Source organism: Macaca mulatta, chromosome 20, assembly GCF_049350105.2.
Source record: "Macaca mulatta isolate MMU2019108-1 chromosome 20, T2T-MMU8v2.0, whole genome shotgun sequence".
Lineage (NCBI taxonomy): Eukaryota > Metazoa > Chordata > Mammalia > Primates > Cercopithecidae > Macaca > Macaca mulatta.
The window spans coordinates 71538591-71566347 of record NC_133425.1 but is presented as its reverse complement, the minus strand read 5'-3'; the positions used below and the strand labels follow the sequence as shown (position 1 = coordinate 71566347).

Here is a 27757-nt window from a genome sequence, read left to right as displayed (position 1 = left end):
GTAGCATTTTCCATACGGATTCAGCTCCGTCTGGAGATTGTAAATTTTTGGAAGCATAAGCCATGATTTTTCTTAGTAAATAAAATGGCAACATCTGCACATTACTAAAACTATAGTAAAAACCTTAATAAATATGTGCAAAATATTTTTCAAAATAAGAGGTCTTGGTTACAAGCAAAAGAAACTGATGCTGGTGACCATAAGCAATATGGAAATATAGTAGAAAGATAATGTCAACTCCAAGGGATTTCCAAGAACTTAGGTTAGAAGATGCACAGAATTCAAGGCAGCTCTGAGGAGCCAAGAATGTGGACCTCGGTGTCCCCTTATCTTTGCTCAGTAGCACCAGGCCTGAGAGTGGAACAGGCAGTCAGCCAAACATTAGATGCATGCCCACATACTGCTAGAGTCAAGGAGAGAGGTGTGGCCCTCTGGCAGCTATATTGGTCTCAACAGTTAACCCACTGGGGAATGCCCCAAAGCCACAACTGGGGTAAATTTTGAGTAGGCAAAAATTTACAAATCGAACTGCCCCTTAACCTCGCACATGCCTTATCTCACATGACATTTCTAAAGAATTTCATTTTATAAATAATACTTCTCTGAATGTAATGGAATATATTCCTTACGAATAAAATTGTGCATATTGATTCTGCGAGGAAAGTCAGGTCTCATCAGCCTAGAATCACACGATCATGTCCATTTATTCTGTGGAATCATTATGTTCTATCTCCTTTTTTGTCATTAGAGTGCTACTACTTACACAAATTGATGAAATCACCCATAAAATATGATATCATATGTCTTACGTTTTCTCTCTATTCTGTAACCGCTTATAGAAACCGTGATGTCTTAGTTTATTTGTGTTCAAACCAACTCAATTTTTTAATTCCAAAAAATCCAGTTGGGTGGGAAGTATCATCTCTCATTTGTTTTTACTAAATGTGTCTTTATACTAAAGATCCCATTTAGTTACTTTTTTGCAAATGGGAAAATAAGTGATTTTGATTTTTTTTTCACATTGCTTTTTGAATAGTTGAGACTCTACAGCAAAAGTAAATATAGTTCCTTAATACTTCTAAATGAGTAGTTCAGGACAGGTGCGGTGGTTCACACCTGTAATTCCAGTACTTTGGGAGCCTGAGGCAAGTGGATCGCTTGAACCCAGGAGGCAGAAGTTGCAGTGAGCTGAGATTTCACCACTGCACTCCTGTCTGGGTGACAGAGTAAGACTCTGTCTCAAAAAAGAAAAAAAAAAAAAAAAAAAAAAAAAAAAGTAGTTTGTTAAGTAACACTTAAGTAGGCAGTATGTTCTTGCATTCTTTTTGAATTCTGATCACCTTCAATAGAACCATAGTGAATTAATTTTGGGGAGAATGGGCTTCATTTTCTTATTCTTTATTGTACTTTAAGTATGGTACCATTCGTTGAAGCCATGAACGTACCACCCTCTCAACATTTAAAAAATCACGAGTTGGACTGGATGCAGTAAAAAGAGAGAACTGCTATGAATTGTCCAAAAACTCCCTAGCCTGGAAGATGCCCAAATTCACAACACCATAGTTACAATTTTTTAGGACATAAATTACCTTTCCAAATAATTATTGAAATAGAAAAAAAATTATATTAAAACCTTTTAAAATACAAATCTATTAAAAAACATTTTATATAGTACAACGTTAGATTACATAGGAATTTTATAAAACTGAAATATGAAAAGTGTTTAATAATACTTTACTTCACTGGAAGCCTTTAGGTTTATCTAATGTCTATCTGGAATCTGTTGTGATGAGTAGAATTTAATAGTTAACAATTTAATAAATTTTAAATTTGAGTGGTTTTTTTTTCAGTCCTATTTTGTAGTATATATTTCAGCAGACTTATGAATACTTCAGCAAAACAAGAATAACAGTGGGTCCTACCTCATAGAATTATTATGAGGATTGAATGACATAAGGCATATGACGATATTAACATGAACAATTTTAATCATAATAGTAATATTAATAGTGCTCTTATTCCTTTTACTGCGTTTAGGAACAAATATGCTTAAGATTTTAACCTAAAAATCTTGATATACACTGTAACTACCACAATGACATGTAGTGTACAAGATTTTGAATTTAATAAAGCACGTTCAAAAATCGGTGCTAATGCCGGACCACAAAAGTGTTCCTAAAATTATGCCAAATTGAGTAATATGTTTTTTGTTTGTATCATAGCAATCAGAACAAGTACTTTATGAGTTTGAACATATGGGGAGAATTTAGCAAACGAACTTTTTATCTTAAAAGTTAATAGATTCTCCACATGTAGCAATGCATTAGTGAAGCTATTATCTGGGAAAGATTAAAAAATAAAGACACAAATGGATGGAATTTCTGCAAGAGGGAGGAGAAAAGAAAGGGAGAGAAAGGGAGAGGAAGGTGTCTTAATAGGAAATGTGCACATTGGCCGTTCTGCCTTTCCGTACCTGGCCGCGCAGGAGACGCCATCATGGGAGTTGACATCCGCCACAGCAAGGACCGAAAGGTTCGGCGCCAGGAGCCCAAGAGCCAGGATATCTACCTGATATCCTGTGTCAAGCTGTGGGTCAAGCTGTACAGGTTTCTGGCCAGACGAACCAACTCCACATTCAACCAGGTTGTGCTGAAGAGGTTGTTTATGAGTCCTACCAACCGACCACCTCTGTCCCTTTCCCGGATGATCTGGAAAATGAAGCTTCCTGGCTGGGAAAACAAAACGGCCATGGTTGTGGGGACCATAACGGATGACGTGCGGGTTCAGGAGGTGCCCAAACTGAAGGTGTGTGCGCTGCGTGTGACCAGCCTGGCCTGCAGCCGCATCATCAGGGCCGGGGGCAAAATCTTCGCTTTCGACCAGCTGGCCCTGGACTCCCCCAAGGGCTGCGGCACCGTCCTGCTCTCCGGTCCTCGCAAGGACCGAAAGATGAACCTGCATTTCAGCAAGGCCCCGGGAACCCCGCCCAGCCACGCCAAACCCTACGTCCGCTCCAAGGGCCGGAAGTTCGAGTGCGCCAGATGCGCACAGGGCAGCTGAGGCTGCAGAAACTAACCCTGGATCCTACTGTCTTATTAAAACGATTTTGGACGCTGAAGAAAAGAAAAGAAAATGTGCACATTGACGTTGCAGTTGGGGTTGAGAAAGTCTCTTAAGTAGCTTTTCACATGAGGTTTCTTATTGTTGGTTTACTCCAAATGTTGTCAGACTTCCACCCGGTACATCAGAATTGACTGGAGGGCTTAATAAAACACAGATTTCTGGGTCTCACCCCCCCAGATTCCGATTTGTAGTTGGGTAGGACCCCAGAATTCGCATTTTAAGTTCCCAGTTGATCTCATCATGCTGGTCTGGCGAACCTCACTTCGACAACCACTGGTCTAGTTTGTAACAGATTGACGGACTATAGCTTCATTCCAGAAGTTGGTAAGGAAATCTAAAACAGTGTTTTCATGAATAACAAATATGAGTGATACAATTCATTTTCTCAGATTTTACCGATTATTGTTAAGAATGAGCTATTAAAAGTTTGTTACATATATAAACAATTATCCCATATCCTGAGGGTTGCATGTAAATGTAGCTATCCCACAAACATATTTAAAAGCACAAATTAGACACGATAAGCACTTTTAGCCATGGGCAATACATAAGAATAGAGAACACCAATTAAATTGATACAAATTAAGGCCAGGCATGGTGGCTCACGCCTGTAATCCCAGCAATTTGGGAGGCCAAGGTGGGAAGATGGCCTGTGCCCATGAGTTCTAGACCAGCCTGGACAACAAAGTAAGACCCTGTCTCTACGAAAAATTAACTCACATGGTGCCATGTGCCTGTAGTCTCAGCTACTTGGGAGGCTGAGCTGGAAGGATTGCTTGAACCCCAAGAGGTTGAGGCTGCAATGAGTCATGATCACGCCACTGTACTCTAACCTGGGTGACAGAGTGAGACTCTGACCCCCCACCAAAACAACTGTACAAATTAAAACAACAATGAAACACCATTTTTCCCATTTCAGAAAGGGCTTCTGAAAATGTTTTATAATATCCTTTACCTTGTTGGTGGAAGTCTAAGGTCATGCCACCTAGAGAAAGGGTGACTCCTGAGTTTCTCTAGGTGGTGAGATTTGGAGTCATTATTTATACTTATTATGGTTTCCTATACTTAAACAAAACTATAAAATATGTAAGTAATGAAAATGCATTATAATGCTTTAAAAACCAGTCTTCACTATGAATCATCAATATGAGTAAAACATATTTTAAAAAATTGTCTTCTTCATAAACATCCTCTATAGTTATATTTGGTCACTTTGTAAACAATATATTTAGTAAATTGATGGTGGATGGTAGAGAATTGGCACAGGAGGAGAAAAGGTAGATGCAGACAGGCAGCAAGGGAACACAGAGAAAGGGATTTTAGTTCTGGAGTGGAGGAGTCATGATGCTGACCACCTGTGTTGTACAACTCATATGTCCTCACTAGATAGCTTCTCTCTACAGAAATAGCCATTAGTTGATTAACTGCTCCCAGGTCTGCAACTGCTCTGACCATCCAGGTTAATAGCATTGCTCCTGGGCTAGCTGATGTTACTAAATTCTCATATTCTTAAAGAACCATATACAAGAAAGCACAGCCCAAATAAAGCACCCGTGTTATTTAACAGGATACTCCAACTGAACACCGCTGCCACATTTGTAGTCTTTTTTATTTCCTTAAACAAATATCCTTTATTCACAGGAGAAACTCTTCCATAGCAACATGAAATAATCTTTCCTACATGTCATCAGCAATTATACGAATATGTATATGTATATATGCCTATATATGTGTGTATATATATTTGTGTATATATGTGTGTATACATATATACACACGTATCAAAGTAGGTTTGTAGGTGAAAGAACAAAAAATGGCAAATGTCAATATCAAAACCTCTATTGCTATAATTCCTAAAATATATGAAATGCATTAGCATTTTCTGAAAGTTAATTTTCTTGATATTTAAATCATATAAAAATATTAGGCGAACTAATCATGTTCTACACTAAAAAGGCTAATGAGGCTGGGAAACATAAAGAAATTAATCTACATTCAGGACTAAGTTAACCTGTTTTGTAAGCCTCTGGGAACCACTTAACAGAAATTGCATAATCTTGCATAATAGCAAATCGACTGAATAGAAGTTTGCTGATCTAGCATTTAATTCTTGCAGAGCAATTATTGGGAAAGGGTGTTCTGTCTGATAATAAAATTAACGTTGCTACTGTATTTAGATTTTTTAAATCCCGTGGAAAGATGAATTTGGTGGAGATGTGATCTCTCACACACACACACATACACGTGCACACACAAACACACATGCACACATCCTCCAGTGGTATAAGAAAGCCTCGTTCTTTAACCATACTAATGTATTTCTTTTCATGATACCAGTTGATGCAACTATGCAGTTCGATGTTGATAACGGATGAAATGCATGGCTCTTCCTTACACATCAACGCAAAGTTCATACAGATTGTTTTTCTATTTTTCTGTTTTCTAACATCACAAACAGGTATCCTTTGGTAAAATCTAGATACATGAGACATACACCTTCCCCAACCCTGATAGCTTATCTAAGTTGATAATTTTTAAATTTTTATTTTAGTAATTAAAAACAACTTTCAAAAATAGGACATAGGAAATAACAATCTCCCTTTTTTAGAAACCAGCTTTTCTTACTCTTATATTTTAATGACTTCATCTTGGACTTGCCCTCCCTACGTACTGATTTTTGAATCATCTTTCTGAACATAGACTGATTAGAATTTACAGCTGTTCAGAAACAACAGATGCAACTTTGGTTGCAAAATGAAATTCGAACTCCTTACTAAGGACACAGCCTGATCAGAACATTTCAGCGCAGCCTCTCTCACCATAGAATTCCACATATCCTTTTTAAAATACCTTTTGGGTGGGCGCGGTGTCTCACGACTGTAATTACAGCACTTTGGGAGGCTGAGGCGGGTGGATCGCCTGAGGTCAGGAGTTTGAGACCAGCCTGGCCAACATGGTAAAATCCTGTCTCTACTGAAAATACAAAAACCAGCTGGGTGTGGTGGCAGGTGCATGTAATTCTAGCTACTCGGGAGGCTGAGACAAGAGAATCACTTGAATCCAGGAGGCAGAGGTTGTGGTGAACTGAGATTGTACCATTGCACCCCAGCCTGAGCAACAAGAGCGAAACTGTCTCAAAAAACAAAAAAAGGGCCAGGCGCCATGTCTCATGCTTGTAATCCCAGCACTTTGGGAGGCTGAGACGGGCAGATCACTTGAGGTTGGGAGTTCAAGACCAGCCTGACCAACATGGAGAAACCCCATCTCTACTACAAATACCAAAAATTAGCCGGGCGTGGTTGTGCATGCCTGTAATCCCAGCTACTCAGGAGGCTGAGGCAAGAGAATCGCTTGAACCCAGGAGGCGGAGGTTGCAGTGAGCTGAGATCGCGTCACTGCACTCCAGCCTGGGCAACAAGAGCGAAACATCATCTCAAAAAAAATAAAAAATAAAAAAATCCCACTCATTCCTGTAAATTTGGGTGCCACTTGTTAACTAACTTTCTTCTCTCATCCCCAAGGATCAACCTCCACCATCTCCACCGTCTCCACCATCATCAGGACCCAGGTCATCTTTTACAACTCTCTCTGTGTCTGATAACCTTGACCCATGTTAGCCTGGAGCTCCAGGATCACGGATCTTTCTGAGGTCAGCTCAGTGCCATCACTTTAAAGCCTTGTTCCCAGTTCCTCAGTACACAACTGGAGAAAGACTGCCTATGAGAAATAGTCTTTATTGGTGCTTAAGGGAAATCTAAAAGAAATTACAGTATAAATGAAACTTGAAACCCTATCTTAATGTAATTGTTTATTGAGTTCAGGAGAAAAAAAAAAAGACCAAGTTCTTCCCATGATGTCTTCAAAAATGGCCCCCATTGCTAATTCTAATTATCTTTGTTATTTACTAGTCACCTACTCCTTGATAAAAACCATGATTTTGAAGCCCTGCAGTCTAAACCCTCATTCCTCCTTAGAAAAATTCAACTCCTACTGTCAGGGGTTAAGGCAATCCTACTATCTTTCTCCATCTTCTCCCCCAACCAGGACAGCCTAGTGGACACAATAGTTCAGTAGCATCATGTTTTCCAGAGTCTGAGATATTATTTCAAAAATTGCACCACAGCTGGACTTCGGCAAGTGATTCAGGATGGTTCAGAACAGGCCCTGACAGACTACATCATTATCTTTGAGTTCTTTGCACGTAAGAAGGGAAGATACGACTCTTTCTTCTTCCTATAGTAGTCCAGCCTCTTTTTGTAGGTTACTGTGGAGGGGATGCATCCGAGTGCACGCGTGTGCACACACACCCAGAGGTGCATTGTCCTACATTCATTCTTTCAATGGATATCTTTTGAGACCTCCCAGGTTTCAGCCACTGTGATCAGAAATGTGTTTACAATAATAAGCCAAGCAGAGTTGGAGCTTACAGTCATGTGAGAAAGGCAAGTCACGTCAAACACAAATCTTAACTAGTCAGTGTGATAAGCACAGCAAAGGAAAATTGTAAAGCATGCTGAAATCGCTCAGTCGAGGGTCCTGACCCAGTGTTGGGGTCAGAGAAGGTGTTAGTGACAAAGTGACTCTGAATTTCTATCTACAGTCTAAGTATTGATTAGGTGAAAAAGGAAAACTTGTGACCAGAGGAAGCATCTCTTAAGGCTTAGAATTGCTCCAAATTGTACCAGACAGTTTAAGACTAACTCAAGACAGACCCATCACTCCTACAAAACATAATTGCAATAATATACTCCTGTGATGATGCATCAATAAAATCATATTTAAACATGAAGGGCTATATATTTTTTTAAGTCCTGATGTGGCTAGATTTAAAAGTAAAAATATACATTTATCTTATATCTGAAAAGCTCTTTCTTTCGACATTTTAATATCAGCCACTGCCAAAGTTATCTTGGGAACCATTTTCCTTTGATCACAGAAGCCTCAATGGCACTTTATCTTCTGGCAAATAATAGACTGATTACATACGTTTGCTTTAACCTTCTGAAATTGCTGGGAAAGAGCATATCTATAAATATACAGTGATAATTGATGGTCAAAATGCCAGTTGGGGTTTGAGCTCATGGAACAATTTTAGGCTCACGAAAGAGAACAAGTTAAAATTTCTCTGAGCTTGTATTGCTTCTAAAGATTCTTTCCTTTACGCACTGTGATTTCTTAATGGGCTCTAGTGACACTGTTACACATTTATAATGTCTCTCTTCTGAGTAGTCAAAATGCAACCATTATGTTTTCTTAACCTATTAATGCAGTAATACTTGATTAAATGCATAGGGAAAATGAAAAATTCAAAAAGTAAGTACTCCAAACAGTACAGAAGGCTATCAAGTAAAAGTAAAATAAAATAAAATCTCCATTTCACCCTCAATCCTTAATCTCACTAGCAGAGTTTTCATACTATAAACTATAGTATATCTTATTTTTTGTCCTTAATTCTTCTTTTAACTCTTTCTATATAAGCACACAAGAGTCTTCCCCATAGTATTCCATCCTCTGATTGCGTTTAACCTGTTCATATTGGTCATCATTTGAGTCTTTGTCTTTTGTTCCTGTGGCAAATGCTGCAGTACTAGATACAAACACTGCCATAAATAATACAAACACTTCTGCAAATATATATGTGTAATTGCATTAGTCCATTTTCACACTGCTGATGAAGACACATCTGAGACTGGGTAAGTTATAAAGAAAACAGGTTTAATGGACTCACAGTTCCACATGGCTGAGGAGGCCTCACAATCATGGCAGAAGGCGAAAGGCACATCTTACGTGGTGGCAGACAAGAGAGAATGAGAGCCAAGGGAAAGGGATTTCCTCTTATAAAAACATCAGATCCTGTGAGACTTATTCACTACCAGGAGAACAGTACGGGGAAAACTACCCCCATGACTGAATTATCTCCTACCATGTTTCTCCCACAACACATGGGAATTATGGGAGCAACAATTCAAGATAAGATTTGGGTGGGGACACAGCCGAACCATATCAATAATATTCTATTAATATTGTTTTAATTAATTTAGATATTAAATTAGATAATTAAAAGTATTAATTGTCTAATATTCTACAGATATTTCATGTTCTCCCCTACATGGATAGGCAGAACCATGTGACCTTTGTGTCCAGTGACACGGCCAGTGAAGATCCACAGTTTGATCCTCCTTGCTTTTCCTGCTCTGCCAAGATGACTCAGGAGTCTCAGTATTCCAGAATGTTCAGCTACAAGATTGTGGAGTTTTACATCTGACTGGCTATGTGAACCAGGACCTTCCCCCAACTACTTAATTCAAACCTGCACTGGACCTCCAGCAGGAGTGAGAAATAACTTACCAGCTATCAAGAAAAGTCTTAACCTTTGTTATGATATTTTTTTCCACTCAGTTAGTCTCCATGGGGTTCAAGCGCTCACTCAATAGACAGCCTATACTGTAAATATAATTCTGCCCCTATAGCTCATGCTCATGTATGTAAATTGTTTCCCCTTATCTGGAAGACCAGGAAAATTTATGCTCAGAGCTTAAAAGTCTCCCAAGTAAAATAAAATTGGTATTTAAAATCTTGTATAAATCTTGTATATGTATGTATAATATGCATTTCAAGCATAGTTTTTAGGTTTTGTGTGTTTGTGTGGTTTTTGTTTCTTTGTTGTTTGTTTGTTTAGACGGAGTTTTCCTCTTGTCACCCAGGCTGGAGTGCAATGGCGTGATCTTGGCTCACCACAACCTCCGCCTCCCAGGTTCAAATGATTCTCCTATCTCAGTTTCCTGAGTAGCTGGGATTACAGGGATGTGCCACCATGCCCAGGTAATTTTGTATTTTTAGTAGAGATGAGATTTCTCCATATTGGTCAGGCTGGTCTCGAACTCCCTACCTCAGGTGATACGCCGGCCTTGGCCTCCCAGAGTGCTGGGATTATAGGCATGAGCGACCGCGCCTGGCTGTTTTGTTTTTTTGCTGTATTCATCTTGCTTATGATAGCCTGTGGATTGATATCTTAACCTGACCCCCAGTCTTTCCCTCTTGGCATCTTACCTGAAGCCAAGAGATTATATGCTTCCATGCATAACTGAGATACCTGTCCCTTGATTCCAACCACCTATTCCAATACTCTGTTGAAATTTCATGAACACTCCATTGATTTATATGATAACATGAGCATCATTGACATAAGATACATGTATGGTTATACTAGCATGCATACTAGAACCTGCTTCCTTGGTGGGGGTGTCTCTACCATAAAACTTGTCTTCAGAGGCTGGGTGCAGTGGTTCATGCCTGTAATCCCAGCACTTTGGGAGGCCGAAGCAAGTGAATCACGAGGTCAGGAGATCCAGACCATCCTGGCTAACACAGTGAAACCCCATCTCTACTAAAAAATACAAAAAATTAGCCGAGCATGGTGGCAGGCGCCTACAGTCCCAGCTGCTTAGGAGGCTGAGGCAGGAGAATGGCATGAACCTGGGAGGCGGAGCTTGCAGTGAGCCGAGATTGGGCCACTGCACTCCAGCCTGGGCGACAGAGTGAGACTCCGTTTCAAAAAAAAAACTTGTCTTCAGAACTCATGTCACAGTGGTTAATTTCATATTTGTTTGCATGATTATGTAAGTATTCTATGACTCCCCTCTACTTCATGAGGGGCAGGGATCCATTTGTTTCATTTCTCTGCCCCCAGCCCAAACCCATGATACAGCATTTGGCTCATTTTAGTTGCTCAACAAACATTTTTAGAATACTGTTTTTTTTGTTTAATTATAGTAACGAGTGCTTTTATATTAACATAGTAATATTTGAAGCAATTTCTTTTCAAAAAAAAAGAAAACTTGGAACATGAATACATTATTTGAGAAGATTATTATTGTCCCTCTTAATTTTCCCTGATAGGGATTGCACCAAAATTTTGTTTCATATACTTAGTATTTAGATAGGTTATGTTTTATGTGTGACTATATGTGTCTGTATACCCTGATAAAGATTGAATATACAGATGTGTAAACATACAAACATACAAGCACAAATGTGTAAGTGAACTTTGTAAATTATTAATTTAAGTCAATGGTTCTCACCGGGAACAATTTTGCCCCCTTGCCGGAAGACATTTTGGCAATTTCTATGGACATTTTTGGCTGTCACAACCCATGAGGGGAAAGCTACTAGTTCCTAGTGAGTAAAGATCAAGAATGCTGCAAACATCCTACCACACACAGGACAGCACCCCTCCCACCCACTTAAAAAGAATTTTTCATCCCAAAGTGTTACTAGTGCCAAATTGAGAAATCCTGACTTAAACGATGACCTTAAAATTTTAAACACAGAAATTGTGTAATGTATGTTTTTTCTGAGTTGACATGGCGATATATGCCATTATTCAGGGTACATTATGTACTCGTTCCTTTTGTCGGAGCTGAAATGTTGAACTTCATCAAACTGTTGCAATCCTTATAGGCTAGGTGTCATCCTTGAAGTTAGAGGAAAGTGAAGTCAGCCTGTCTTGATCACATCTCTCTCTGGGCAAGGCCTCTCACGCTGCCACCTTACTACAATTCACGCAGCTCTACGTGATGTGCCCAACACGGAGGACCCAGCACCCAGAGCTGTAGGGTCCGCCTTTGGAAGACAGTGAATGTGAACTAATGCCTAATCCCAAAAGCCACTATAAACTCTGCTTTTATAAATCCTCGCTCACAGCGTGTTTTTGTAAGGGCTTATTCATCTCCAGTATTAGCAGCAAGCGTAATTCCCTTGTGTGCCCAGAATGGATAATGTGAAAGGTTAAATAGTATTTTCTATTCCCCAGGGGAGGTGATCATCTTTATGATGCCCTAAGCTCCTCGATTAGCCTTTTACAAGGGAACAAAGTAAGCTATTCTACGTGTGCCTCAAGCAGCAACTCTTTCAAAACAGATTTGCCCCAAACACTTTGAAAACAGAGTTTTACCATTCCTTCACAACCTTGGAGAATTTAATAATTTAGAGGTCTGCACATTGACCACTGAAATATTATGTCATTGATGTTTCCATTAAATTATAGTTGCTTGAAATCAGCATGGGGTTGAAATTCTTTCCAGTGAATACTCTGATTTCTTTCACTCATTTATCAAGGATGTTTATTGACAGTTTGCATGAATAGAATCCTGCCTTTGGACATCATTTTTACAAGAAAGGAACAATCATAACATTGACTAAGATTCTTTGTGAAGGAAAAAGAAAGTTGCACATCAATTAAAAAAAACATATTTCCCATCAGCATTTCTCTTATGCACTAGAAAATGTTCTACTCAACTTATCTGTGAATTCAATAGAAGTACTATTAGAGAAGCAAGATTTCAGATCCCATTGGGTAACTTGCCCTTTGATTGAGGCCAATGACCAGGTTAGGAGGTTAGGGGAAGGGGGAGGCTGGGTTTTCTCAAACTCTGAACAGCGGCTCACTCAAAGGTCTTATTTACCTTTTCCTCCTTCAAGTGGAACAATAGAAATGCGATGATAAATTGGAGACTGTGGGTTTTCAGCTAGATGTGTGATCAGAATTTAGAACATTTAATAGATATTGATTGAGTTTTACTATGTGTTTAATAATAAACTCCCTGGTAGGTGGCTACAAGAAGAAACATATTTTTAGTGTGAAGAATAAAATCTTACATATTATCGTTATAAATCTAAATGATTATTATATTATTATTACCATTGTAAATGACAAATTAGTGTTAAGTAGCCCTATGTTACATGGAGGAGTTGGCATTTTGGCTAATATTAGAACAAGAGAGGCAGGAAGAAATGGAAGAGGAAAAAGAGACCAACAGAGACCGAAATGCAGAAGAGCAATAGCCCAGGCACTGGGAATAGGGGAAATTCGGGCCTCTAGAGACTTGCCAACCAATAGAAATATAACATGTACCATATGCGATTTTTAAATTCCAGTAGCCATATTATGAAAAATAAAATAAAGCAGATGAAATAATGTTAATATTTAACCCAATAAATTCAAAATACTATCATTTTTTAAGATTATTTTATTGTTTGTTTTCTAAATTCTGGGGTACATGTGCAGGATATGCAGGTTTGTTACATAGGTAAACATGTGCCATGGTGGTTTGCCATACCTATCAACACATCACCTAGGTATTAAGCCCAGCATGCATTAGCTCTTTTCCCTAATGCTCTCTGCACATCCCCCCCACCCTCCCCTGACAGGCCCCAGTGTGTGTTGTTCCCCTCCCTGTGTCCATGTGTTCTCATTGTTCAGCGACCACTTGTAAGTGACAACATGGAGTGTTTGGTTTTCTGTTCCTGAGTTAATCTGCTGAGGATAATGGCTTCCAGTTTCATCCATGTCCCTGCAAAGGATATGATCTTGTTCCTCTTAATACTATCATTTTAACAAACAATCAATATAAAAATTATTGGAGATATCTTTACATTATTTTTATCACATTAAACTTCTGAAATTTAATATGTATTTTGCAATTACAGCACTTCTTATTTTGGACTGGTCACATTTCAAAGATCAATAGTCACATGTGTCTACTACTGTATTGAACAGTGAAGCTCTAGAGTTTGGAACAAAAATGCCCGGGCTATGAAAAACTGGGAACAAGCTGAACAATATGAACGTGCATATCTCCACTCTGGACTCTTCCTGCAACGGGCAAAGGGATGCGTGACTGCTTTTTGTATTCTTTGGACTATTTGTGCACCTGTCTGACTTGCAATAAGGTTGCTGAATAATACGTTGCACCACTCCTATCTTCTGTGGCTGGTGCGGGGGCCAAAGCTCTTGGTCCCCTAAAGGTTCACTAAAAATCACTGACATGATGCAGACTGATTCACAGGACAAAAGACATCCACATTTACTTAATGCATATACATGGGAGCCTTCAGAATTAAGACCCAACTTCCCAATGAGTTACAGAAAGTTATATGCCATCCTGAGGCCACAGTAAAGAACGCAGATTCGGACCATGACCAGAAACAGGTAAAGACAGGTTAAGAGAGTGAAGAAAGGAAGAAGCTTGGCTAGCAAACATGTCCTTGATATGTAGATGATGCCTCCCTCGGAGATGATCAGTGATAAATGTTTCTTTTCAGACTTTTAAAGGCGTCAAACTCAATCTCTCCTGGATCCTGGGAAAAGCATAGAAAGGGGAAGGATTCTGTCTGTATGAATGCAAATTCTCAACAGATGCAAATTTTCCCCCACTAAAGACAGCTTTGCAAGGCCAAGTGTCAGGATGGCCAAGTGGCAGCCATTTCAAAATATGTCAAAGAAATATATTTTGGAGTAAAATATTTCAATTTTCTTCACTGGAGTTATCTTTAGGAGATAAAAATGCCTAAACACCCTTAGAGCCAGGGGAGAGAGGCCCTGGGAGGAGGGACTGTGTCATAGCTATTTCAGTGTTTGTTATGAGGGGCAGGCTAATGAATTTTGGTTCAGTAAATGATGATGGAATTCTACAAGCAGAAAAGAAATTAAGAACACAGACAGAAGATTACAGACTGGTGTGAAATATTTACATTCGCTCATGTTTGTATGCTGCAGAATTTATATTCAAATATAAAATATGCAATGGATACACAACAGATGTAAATATTAATATTTGAAAATTAATATACACTTAACCAAGATAGCCTTAGAGTTCCACCCCCTGACTCCCCACCCCCCAGCTTGACTTAACTTTAGACAGGCTTCTTCTTGACCACAAGCCTCCCTATTCTTAGAGCAGTTACTTTAGAAAATGTCTAATTGTAAATTCTTTTTCTGCCCCTTTGAAATGTATGTAAATCTTCTCTCAGCCTCCTGACAGTTTTGCAATCTAGGCAATGTCTTTCTCAAGGACCTGGGAACCATCACTTTGAAATGTAAACACCGAAGGAGATAGGACTCCTATCTCCCAATCTCTGTGGCAGGGTAGAAGCCTAACTTTGATGGGCGCCAATTAGCAAACACAGATGGCCTAATCACAGAGAAAAACATTTGCAAACTCAGGAATAATTTATGTGCTCAACACATCCCATTGATCAACTTCTCCCTTAACATCCCTGGGTACTTTTCTACTAGCTCACCTTAGCCTTTAAAAACCCTCTCACCTTTGTTTCAATGGAGTCACGTTCAGTCTGTCTCGCTTAGCTCAATAGACTGAATAAAGTCTTTCTTCCTTTCCTACTTTGCCTTGTTTGCCACACTTGGTTACAGTATAATTTTCCTTGTTCCAAAAATAATGCAGAAAATAAAGTAGAGCTAAGTAATAAGCATGAAGTATAGGATTTAAAGAAAAAAGAGAAAAATAGATGAAGACACACAATGGTGCCAGCCAAACTGCCTTGGAAAGTCTGAAAGAGGTGACTAAGAAAAAAAAAAAGTCAGCTAAAACATGAGTTAGGATGTTATGAGCTAATCTAGGGCAACAGTAGAATTTTTGTGGGAAAAATGAGCTAACAAATACTTCCCTGAACTGTACAACCCTATCTATAAATTGAGAAAGTCCAGGCATTTCACTCCTTTTTAATCTGCCTAGGATGTCTTTCAATTTCTCCGGAATGTCCTAATTATATATAATACTCTGTCATCTTGTGACTTCCTCACTATGTCCCTTTCACTCCAGTTGTACCATGTGCTATTTGCTTTCCTGGCTGTCTGTGAGCATTCTGACCTGGACTTTGGGGGTTGACCTCTAGCCTTCTATTAAGTGCTGATTCATAGGTCAGTGTTCTTTATCATCTTTATCCTCTACAGCGTCCTAACTCTTCAGGGAAGTTATTCTTTTTCTGGATATTTCCTCAAACATGAAGATATAAAAGCTATCTCTAAAAGATCTAAAATGTGTAACATTTATAGGAGTCGGAATACCATTTCAGATGGATAGATCATTAGCCTGTGGAGTGTGGCATTTAGAAATGTTTTATAGTCAAACATCTGATCAGAACATTTATGAGTAGTGCTCACATAAATCCTTCAGAAAATTATATCTATAAATGCAAATAAAAACATCTTGGAAGCATATTTTCCATCATTAATCATAAATATGTTGCTTCTCATAGTTATGAATTCAGCAAAGCAAGCAGAGTTTTATATAACAACAGATCTTAAAACACTGTTAGGTAAAATACAAGATATGTAAATTAAGATATTTAGCCTAGCCAAACAATAAAATCATTGGAAATAGCAACAGTATAAACAGACATCAGTAGAAACTAATAACCTTTTCCAAGTCACCAGAAAAAAAAAACATAAGATTATTTATATGAACCAACAATCATGAGATTTATATCTCAAAAAAAAATCAGGATACATAAGGGAAATATGTGTAATTGGGTATCCATTTTAGTTTCTGAAAAGTTAGCTTATTACCCATCATACATACTATAATATTAAAATAGACACTGAAGTTTATAAAGAATATTCACATCAGTAGTTATTGGATTCTAACAATTATAGATGGATTGGAATTTTTAAAACTTTTCACGGTGCTTTTATGCTTCCTTCCTCAAGTAAGCTCAGAACTTTTCAGTTTGGGTAAATACACTTTAGAATTCTGTGAGTCACAAGAATAATGGATACAATCTGGCATTTTATGAAAAAAGAGATACATTCTCCGGTTTTTCCAAAAAAATGCTGCTTGTCTGGAACTTATCATTAGATTTTTATTTAGAAAACACAAGGAGAGACAAATGAGAAAAGAGCGTGGGATATTTTTCCTTTAATATGCACCTGCATCAACTCTGAGAGTACACATATATTTTAAATAAACATTATGTATTATTAAAATAAATTTCATATCTGTATTTTACTGCCCCATGAAATATTTTCCATGTGTCTGTGATCATTGTTCCTATTCCAAATAGGTCCTATTTCAATTAAACTATTGGATTTAAATGTGAATGTATTACACAGTTAAGACTATTCACTAAGTGAACTATTATACTCTTAACAAGTTATTATTTCTAAAAGACACCATCAAAGTATGCAAACTAATCAAAAAATGACAGAAAGATAAGTGCTTTCCAGTAGTTACAAGCGCAAAACAACTTAAAGGATAAGTTTCTTTGAGTTTTAAGTCAGACCATTTTAAATGCAGAGAATGAATCTATTTTAAAAAAAATCAATTATGAAGAGAAGCATAAATCAGAGTGAAAAAAACAACTTCAACATGAGAGGAAATCGTACTGGTGCTCTGAGACAAACACATTTCCTGAATTGACCTCGTGTTCCATGTAGAGCGTTTTATTTGTTTGTTTTTGCTTAGTTTTGTCCTTTTATTTCTTCAAATATTTAATAGCTCAGTGATCCAGCATCTTTGCAAAGTGAGAATTACCTGGAGAGAGGTGAGAGCGTGTGGCAGGGTGCATCGACTCTTCATTATCTGTTCATTTGCTGGTGGACTGTATTGGTTTGTAGAAAAAAATTAGTTAAATTATTGCAAAGCAGAGACTGGTTTATGTAAAGTTGGAGACCCAAACAAATGCTCAGAGCCATTGTGTTATTCACTTAATGGTCTCTCTTAATGAGCTGTACAACCACCCTCTGTTAGGAATGTTGCTAGTTTACCTAATATCACATTGTTTTCGCCTTTAAATGTTTCAAACATTGAAGTCATGGAGTAATTTGAATGCTTATTGATTACAATCTCTTGGAGCTCTCTCCCAAGCTTTCCCCTGAAGCTGTTTTAAAACCTTTTTACTTTATTATGTTTAAGTAACAAAATAAAGGTGACCACTGCAGGTGAGATGTGCTTTATTCTTCCTGGGGTAAAAAAAAAAAAAAAAAAAATCATAGGATTTGTTTCACAAAAATGTCAGATGTATTTTTCATTTCCAACCAAGAATTAAAAACACAACATGTTGTATTTGTTAAAGCTCTGCTTGAGACCCCTACTTTGCCCTCGTTTCTCCATGATCAGAGTATTTTTCAGAGATGAACTCGAACCAGACCCAGCATTCAGCGCTCTTTTTGAAAAGCTTGAATGTTTGTCATGTTTGAAAAGCCTCAATGTTAGTCATGCCTGTATCCTTTTAAAGAATTATAATCCAGTGTGCCTTTGAAGTAAAACTTGGAAAATCTGTCTAGAATAAAATGCTGGATGATACTGTGGATTTATAAACAATAATGACAATCTAGATTGACTCTAACTCAAATATTCACTCAAAGCCAATTTTCAGCAATTTTTGTTCATCCTGCTATATGTTGGTTCCAGTTCTCTTCTGAGCTCGGGATGGCGCTAACATGTCTGCCCTCATGAGTGTCTATTATATCACACAACAATTTTAAATACACACATGCTTTGTAGACTTGTTTAAGTGTGGGTGCAGTGAAGCTATTGTATGAAAGTATTAAATATATAGATGTTGCCACTGTGTGCTTGAACACTAGACTACTTCATCAGTTACTAGGTGAAATGTTTTGTTTTCACAGGATGAAGTATGATAATATATTTACAATCATTGACACATAGTAAATGTTTAACATATGGCAGCTATTATTACTTTTACTAAATTTTTCAATTAAGAAAGTTTAAAAATGTTAAATTTTGTATAAATCATACTCTATATACAGAAAAGTTCACTTATAAATACTTCACAGCTCAATGAACGTTTGGGGCTAAAACGTGAACACCACAGTTCAACACCTGAATAAAACTCTTCTATTTTACATTGCATTTATTTTGTTTTCTTTTGTTTTTGTTTATTCGTTTTTATAGATTCAGAGGATACAGGTGCAGTTTTGTGTTTTATCCTCATGTAATGTAAAACCTGAGAAATGTTGTCAATACCATAGAATTCACACATATAACAATATGAGCTTAAGGGTATAGTTTAATTACCTATACATTGACCTGAGCCTTTGTTCACAAAGCAATATAATCATTTTTCTTAACTGAACGTTACCTAACAAACAGAGATTTTTTTCCTTATGTGTGTGTATAAGAGGTGAATAGGATATAAAGATAAAATTAAAGCCAGGCATAGTGGTTCAAATCTATAATCCCAGCATTTGGCAGGACTGAAGCAGTATCACTTAAGGCCAGGCATTTGAGACCAGCCTGGGTGACATAGCAAGATCCCGTCTCTACAAAAAAAAAAAAAAAAAAAAAAAAAAAAAAGTTAGCCAGGTGTGGTGGTGCATGCCTGTTCTCCAGAGGCTGAGACAGGAGGATCACTGGAGCCCAGGAGTCTGAGCCTGCAGTTAGCTATGATCATGTCACTGCACTCCAGACTGGGCAACAGAGCAACACCCTGTCTCAAAAAAACTAATAATGAAATTAACTTGTATTGAGTATCTGTAAATTACAGGAACTGTGATAGACATTGTACTTTTGTTTTTCCACACAGCGGGAATACTGGATCCTCACAACATGGCTATCAACAGAAATTTTTAAGTTTATTTTAATCTCAAATTTATTGAATTGAAGAATTGTAAATATTATCTATTTATGGTACACAACATGATGTTTTGATATAGGTGCACAATGTGGATTGGACAAAATTTCAGTTAGGAGGAATAACTTCAAGAGATCTACTATACATCATCAATGACTACAGTTATTGAGATACTATATATTTGAAAATTGTGAAGACAGTAGATTTTAAGTCTTCTCACCACAAAAAGAACAGCATTTATTTTTACAGTAAGGAAAATAAGATACAGAGGGATTGAACATCTTGCCCAATACCACACCTTGTAAATAAATTACTGGGATTCCGATGCAACCTATGATCTTTCCACCATCCCAGTTTAGAGGTGGAAATGGGGTGGCCCTGCTCCTGCCCATCATAAAGGGGCACAGCCAACACATCTATAACAAAAGACAGGTGGACAAAAGGAAAGCATAGCAAATTTATTAATGTAAGCACTTCAAACAAAAAATTATGGAAACTCAAAGAATGGTCAGATCATTGAAGCTTACATAGCCTCTTCATTGGAAAGAAGTAAGTGGAGAACCATAGATAATTTAGAGGGGTAGTCAATGATTATAGGAGCAATGAATGGATCCAAGAAACAGAAATTAGCTTGTCAATTATTCTCTGTAAATTGAATGGGATCGGAGAACAAACATGTCTGGGCTCTAGGTGTGGTGCTTAATTTTCAGGATCTTCCTCTGTGATATGAGTTTCAATCTTCTCTGGTTAATGGAATTTTAGGAAAGGGACCAAAAGCAACTGGGTTCCTCTCTGGAAGGTCCAGTTTCTAGGTAGATAAGGAACTTTCAGAGAATGACCTACCTCATCCTGTGTTTTAGGAGAGACAGAGGGTTGAGAGACAGGAGTGGGGGTGGGGGCAGTGGGTCAGTGAGAACTTCATGCTTCTTCAGTTCAGTATGTCTAAGTGCACATTTTAGGGTATCATTTTCTGTGCCCCAAAACACCAGGTTGCCACTGACATTGAAATTGCATCTCCAAGATCAAATTATTTGAATGCATTCGTCCCTCAGTTCCTTTTCAGACACTACTACTAATGAGTTTTACCATTACAAACATTATTCTTCACATCAATCACAGATCTTTAAAAAAAATTTCAGGCTCCACTTGATAGAATTTTATCTTATCCATAGGCTAATAGAATACTTCATTAAAACCACATACTGTCTGGTTTTTGTGCTTAGTCTTGTATGTCCATCTCTCGCACTACTCGTCAGTTTCAGAGAAAGTGAGCCAGAGAGGAATTCAAACACATCAGCTAAAGCAAATCAGAACACAAAATTGATCGGTGCGGCTTGATGCATTTCTGTTGGGAAAATCTGATCCCACCTTCTTATTTTATTCCATTTCTGCATGATTAATCTTGCACTGAATATTTCTCTTCGGAAATTCACATTGATTATTTATTTTTTACCCTACCACATCTCACCTTCATAATTATTCTTTCTTATTGGTGTTTCTCCCCGCCCATCACTTACTTTTAAAATCCTGGATAAACGTTTGACTTATCTTTCTTCATCCCCCTTTATCCAAAAGATTAATAAATTCTGTGGGATCTTCAATTGTACTGTCCTGCCTCTCTCTCTGTCCCTCTCAGTGTTTCTCACTGGATGAAACTATCTGTTTATATACCAATTCTTCATTAACCTTACATCTTCTGGTCTATTATTTCTATTTCTCCTCTGCCTTAAGCTATTTCAGTTAATGATCCTGTTGCCATGGTCTTCTTCTGCTTAACTTCTAAAGATTCCTTCAAAAAAATAAATAAGTAAAAATAAAGTTCCTTCTGTTTTCCAGAAGGAAAGTCTAACCTTGGTCATCCAAGCTCTCCCTAATCTGGTTCATCTGGTCTTTAAGGCACAAGGATTCTAATTCTTACCTTTGTTGATCATGCATCTCCCCACAAATACCTTACATCCTCTTTCCCCTTTGTATGTAAAGAGAGGCCATGACATGATACTCAAAGCAACTTTACTGAGCATTTCAGCATTGTGCTGAACTAAGAACAACATAATAGGTATGCAAAAATTAGAAAGACTAGTGAGCTATATTAATATTTAATAGCATTCAAGATTTTCCTTAGAAGAACCAAAATTATATAATTAACTAAGTTATTTGTATACCCTCTTTTAAAAAAAACTATACTTTTATGAAAATCCATTTATTCTCCACCACCCAGAGGTTATTAAGTTTTCAATCTGAATGACAAGGCAGTTGCTTTAATATTAGGCCTGATTCCCCACTTTAAAAAACTCTCCAACCACATCTTGTTATATGCATAAAGTTCATCATTTTATTATCAAAAGCCTCAGTATTTTCCTTTTTTTTACTTTTTTTATTCTCATTATTAATTTCTTATTTCAGTTTTTTTCTTTCTTTTAGTATTTTTTATTCTCATTATTAATTTCTTGTTTCAAGCACATGTACTACTTTATTTCTACTTAATTTCTATCTGGCACTGTATTAGTTTCCTGTGGCTGCTGTAACAAATTACAAAATGATTTTTTCTTTTTTTCTCCTTTTTTTGTGTGGTACCCCAGCGTCTTCAAGAGTTGCCTAGCACATTGCAGATGCTCAATTAATATTTGCGAAATGAAGGAATAGGTGTTGTCTCTATTTTTACCATGATGTATGCAGTTTTTTTCAAGGAATTATAGCTGGCCAACCACTGCATGTACTGCCTTAGAGACAGTGAGCTCACTGACTCTAAAAGGATTCAGGTCCTTGATGATCAGTTAAAAGGGAGGTTATTGTACTGGAAGGGTTCCTATAGTAGGAACGGAAGTGAACAAATGAGTTTTTAACTCACCTCCAAACCTGATTCCACACTTCTATATATAATAGGGAATTGGCCTCATTCACATTCCTACATGAACCAATTAATGGAATATTCATTTTGTTGTCTTTATTCCCCTCTATTTCTTAAGAGATGTTTTCATGCCGTGTGGTAAATGTATACTAGTTTTCTGCAGTTACTGTAACAAATTACCACACATTTGGGACTTAACAAAAATTTGTTATCTCATTGTTCTGGAGAACGGAAATCTGAAATCAGTATCACTAGACCAAAATCAGATGTCAACAGGGGCTGGGTGTGATGTCTCACACCCATAATCCCAGCACTTTGAGAGGCTGAAGCAGGAGGATGGCTTGAGCCCAGGAGTTTGAGATCAGCCTGTGCAACATGACGAAACCCTGTCTCTACAAAAAATACAAAAATATTAGCCAGACATGGTGACACATGCCTGTGGTCCCAGCTACTCATGAGGCTGAGGTGGGAGAATCACCAGAGCCATGGAGCTCAAGGCTGCAGTGAGCCGTGATCATGTGAGATCCTGTCTCAAAAAAAAAAAATTTTTTTTAAGTCAACAGGGCCACATTCCTTACAGGGGTTCTAAAAGAGAATCTGTTCTTTCAGCTTTTGGTGGCTGCTGGCATTCCTTGGCTTGTGGTCACATCATTCCACTCTGCCTCCAGGATCACATTGCTTTCTCCTTGTGTGCATGTGTCTTTTCCTCTTCTATCTGTATCACATCTCCCTCTATCTTGTAAGAACAAGTCTGATTGCACACTGATAATACAGGATAATCTCAAGATCCTTAACTGAATCACATCTGCAAAAACCCTTTTTCCTTACAGGGATTAAACTTATCTTTGAGTAGCCATTAATCATCCTGCTACGGACATATATAAAATTACTGTAAGCCACTATATCTTCACTGTTATTCCACACATGTACACATTTTAGGTCACAAATTTTTGTATAGCTGTGATTAAATAACCAATAGGTTTTGTTAAAAGTCAGAGTCTCTCAAGAAAGAAGAAAGAGTTTAGAAAATATGTTGCTTATAAAATGTAAGTACAGATGAAAATGGGGATTAAAATTATTTTAGAAATTATTTAAAATTTTTTAAAGTACAAACACTGTAAGCATCCTCTATATAGAGTATTTCATTGATGAATAATTTTAGTTAAGGTCCTTAAAGGAAAAAATATAAAAAGTAAAGACTACTCATATGTAAAAACGTCACAATTTTTTTAAGTTTAAAAGGAATGTGGGAGAAAAGTTACATTGCAGGAATCTGAAAAGTGGAGGGGAAAAAAGCCCTTCAATTCTAGAATGTAATGTCATGGAAATATGTTAGGTCAATGAGTTTTCCTATTTAACCATGAGCAGGCATAGGGAATTCTCATTGCACTTTTAGTTAACCGTTTTTAGAAAAATGTGCTATTATTTAAAAAGTTAAGTGTCAGTGATTTTCAGTTACAGAGTTTGAGGTCCAGGACTCTGATTTCTGATGGCTTTTTAACATGATTTTTCTACCATGAGATTTCCAGCCTTTTCTGTTTGGGGAGTTTTTCCTACAAAACTTGGAAGTATTTTAAGAACGGCTTTTGGTAGTAATTCAATGCTTTCCTGGCTGATATTGATTGAAATAATACACTTCAGAAAGGCATGAAAATTTAAAGAACTATTTTAAACTGCAAAACTGTTTCCATGTGATTTTAGGTTGATGGTTTAAAGTAGATCTCTTGTCTTTTTTTTTTTTTTTTAACTTTTATTTTATATACAGGAGGTACATGGGCAGGTTTGTTACATGGACATATTCTACCCAGGTGTAGTAAGCATAGGACCCACTAGGTAGTTTTTGACCCACATCTCCCTCCCTCCCTCTCCCCTCATATATTCTGCAGTGTTTATTGTTCCTATGCTTATGTCCATGTGTGTTCAATGTTTAGCTCCCACTTACAAGTGAGAACATGCTGTATTTGGTTTTCTGTTTCTGTGTTAATTCACTCAGGATTATGACTTCCAGCTCTATCCATGTTGCTGCAAAGGAGATGTTTTCGTTGTTTTATGGCTGTGTAGTATTCCGTGGTGTGTATGTACCACATTTTCTTTGCCTGGTTCACCATTGATGGGCACCTAGGTTGATTCCATGTTTTTATTATTGTGAATAGCACAATGATGAACATACAAATATGTGTGTGTGTTTTTATATGATGATCTATTTTCTTTTGCATATATACCCAGTAATGGGATTGCTGGGTCAAATGGTAACTCTGTTTTAAGTTCTTTGAGAACTCTCTAAATTGCTTTCCATTGTGGCTGAACTAATTTACAATCCCACCAGCAATATATAAGCATTCCTTTTTCTCTGCAGCCTTGCCAGCTTCTGTTGTTTTTGACTTTTTAATAATAGCCATGCTGACTGGCATGAAATGGTATCTCACTGTGGTTTTATTTTGCATTTCTCTGATGATTAGTGATGTTAAGCATTTTTTCATGTTTGTTGACTGCTTGTATGTCTTCTTTTGAGACGTGTCTGTTCATGTCTTTTGCCCATTTTTTTTTAATAAGGTTGTTTTTTTCTTGTTGACTTAAGTTTCTTACAGGTTCTGATATTAGGCCTCTTGGATGCATAATTTGCAAATGTTTTCCCCCACAATGTTGTCTGTTTATTGATAGTTTCTTTTGCTGTGCAGAAACTCTTTTAATTAGGTCCCACTGGTCAATTTTTGTTTTTGTGACAATTGCTTTTGGGGACTTATCATTTGTCAATGCCAATATCAAGAGAGTATTTCAGTTTTTCGTCTAGGATTTTTTATAGTTTGGGGTCTTGTGTTTAAATCTTTAATCCATCTTGAGTTAATTTTTGTATATGATAATGGTAAGGGTCTAATTTCATTCTTCTGCATATGGCTATCCAGTAATCCTGCCACCATTTATTGAATGGGGATTCCTTTTCCTCATTGTTTGTTTTTGTTGGCCTTGTCAAAAATCAGACGGCCTTAAGTGTGCAGCCTTGCTTCTGAGTTTTCTATTCTGTTCCATTGTTCTATGTGTCTGTTTTTGTACTGTTAATGTGCTATTTTGATTTCTATAGCCTCATAGTATAGTTTGAAGTCAGGTAGAGTGATGCCTCTGGCTTTGCTCTTTTTGCTTATGATTGCTTTGGTTATTCAGGCTCTTTTTTTTTTTTTTTTTTTTCGTTCCATGTGAATTTTAGAATAGTTTTTTACATTCTGTGAAAAATGGCATTGGTAGTTTGATAGGAATAATGTTGAATCTGTAAATTGCTATGAGCAGTATAGCCATTTTAATGATATTCATTCTTCCAATCCATGAGCATGGAATGTTTTTCCATTTATTTGTGTCATCTCTGATTTCTTTCAGCAGTGTCTTCTTGTAGTTCTCCTTATAGGGAGATCTTTCATCTCCTTGGTTAGTTGTCTTCCTAGGTTTCGTTTTCTTTGTGGCTATTGTAAATGGCATTGTGTTCTTGATTTTACTCTCAGCCTGGACATTACTTGTGTATAGAAATGTTACTGATTTTTGCACATTTATTTTGTATCCTGAAACCTTACTAAAATCGTGTATCAGTGCTAGTAGCCTTTTGGTGGAGTCTTTAGAGTTTTCTAGGTATATAATCATATCATCAGCAAAGAAAGATAGTTTGGCTTTTGTCTACTTAAAGTAGATCTTATTTTATAAAAATATTTTGCCTACCACAAACTAATATCATAAGAAGGAAGTATTTGCTTACACAGAATTTTATACCTGGAATAAAGAGGGAGATAATCAATAAAGTAATTTCAGATTTATAAAATGTAACAAAATAATGTAGGATTCATATTTAGGTAATTTACATGAATTCTAACTTCAATACAAAAAATTGTTTACTGAAACGATGCATATCATTAATCTTGAATGACTGCAATAAGAAACATCATGCAAACACTTTCATCATGTATGAAAAGGTTTTGTTTTGTTTTATAAAAGACAGCATCTCACTCTGTTGCCCAGGCTGGAGTGCAGTGTCACCATTATAGCTTACTCAGTCTCCTGAGTGGACTACAGGCGTGTCCCACCACATCTGGCTAATTTTTTAAGTTTTTTTTTTTTTTTTTTTCTGTAGAGATGATGTCTTCTACATTTCCTAGGTTGGTCTCAAACTCCTAGCCTTAAGTGATTCTCCTGCTTCAGCCTCCCAAAATGTTGGTATTATAGGCATGAGCCACCACACCCAGTTTAAGAACTGTTGAAAAGGCCACTGTCAATATGGGACTCTGATATTTTCTCTTAATTTTCCTTTTTTGTTTTTGGTGCTTTAATCCTAAATTCCTGTGATTTCTCTGTCCCCTATCCCCATTCCCTTCACCATCTCCCATCCAACTCGAAACTTTTATCTCCACACTGGAAAGTACTGCAACTGGTGTAAGTGCAATCCTTGTCTTTATTATTGAACAAATGCTGTCTAATTATTTATATAATCATGCATACTTTATTCCTTTCCTATTTTTATTTATTCAGAAAAATATCAATTCAGCTGTTTCAAGCTTTGGACTTGATGCTGAAGACATAAAGTCAAATGAGACAGAGCCTGTGGACAATGGAAGCTCATAACCTAATGGTTGAGGCCAACTCATCCACATGAGGTTTTCTAGCCCCACCACTACTGACATGTGAAACCAGATAATTCTTTGTTTGGAAAGACTCTGTGTATTATAGTATGGTTAGTAGCACCCCTGGCCTATACCCCCCACAAAGCCAGTAGCGTCACCTCGATTATTCACAACCAAAATGTCTCCAGACATTTTGTCTCCTTTGGAGTAAAATCACCCCTGGATGAAAACCACTGTTATAAGCCCATGTGCCAGATTCAATAATAACACACAGCCTAGGGTCAGAAGATGTGAAAAAAGTCCGAGAAGCCGATCTAGAAAAGGTGGGATTTGCACTGAATCTTAAAGGACCATGCAGCAATTAGCCGGTTTTATGTTGTTTCTGGAGAATTTCTAATAAGGAAAATATCACACACAAAGGCACAGAGATGAGATTCTGCATCATTCACTTGCAGGTAGGACAAGGGACTTATAAGGCATGGGTGTTTTGAAAGCTAAAATGTGAAAGCAGCAAATAGGGATATGTGAGGCTGAAGTTGTAGGGAAATGTCAGATCACGGAAGACCTTGTGTGACACGTCAGAGCAATTGGACTGTATCCTATGAAAAATGAGCAGCTGCCACAGCATGACGGGGAGAATTGGATTTGGAATAGATGGTTTTTGTAACCCTGTTAGAGTACTGTGTAAGATCTATACAGACAGAAATCATGCCTGTGCGTTTTATGTTTTCCTCCTTTTAAAATCTAACACACAGCAGGGTGATCATAGGTGTTCAACACATACTTGTTGAATGAT

At 37.3% G+C, this 27757-nt stretch overlaps 1 pseudogene; it reads left to right on the top strand.

Moving 5' to 3' along the window:
* The first annotated feature begins 2458 nt into the window (after positions 1-2458).
* Positions 2459-3444, top strand: LOC144338070 (large ribosomal subunit protein eL18 pseudogene; annotated as a pseudogene).
* The last annotated feature ends 24313 nt before the right edge of the window (positions 3445-27757 follow it).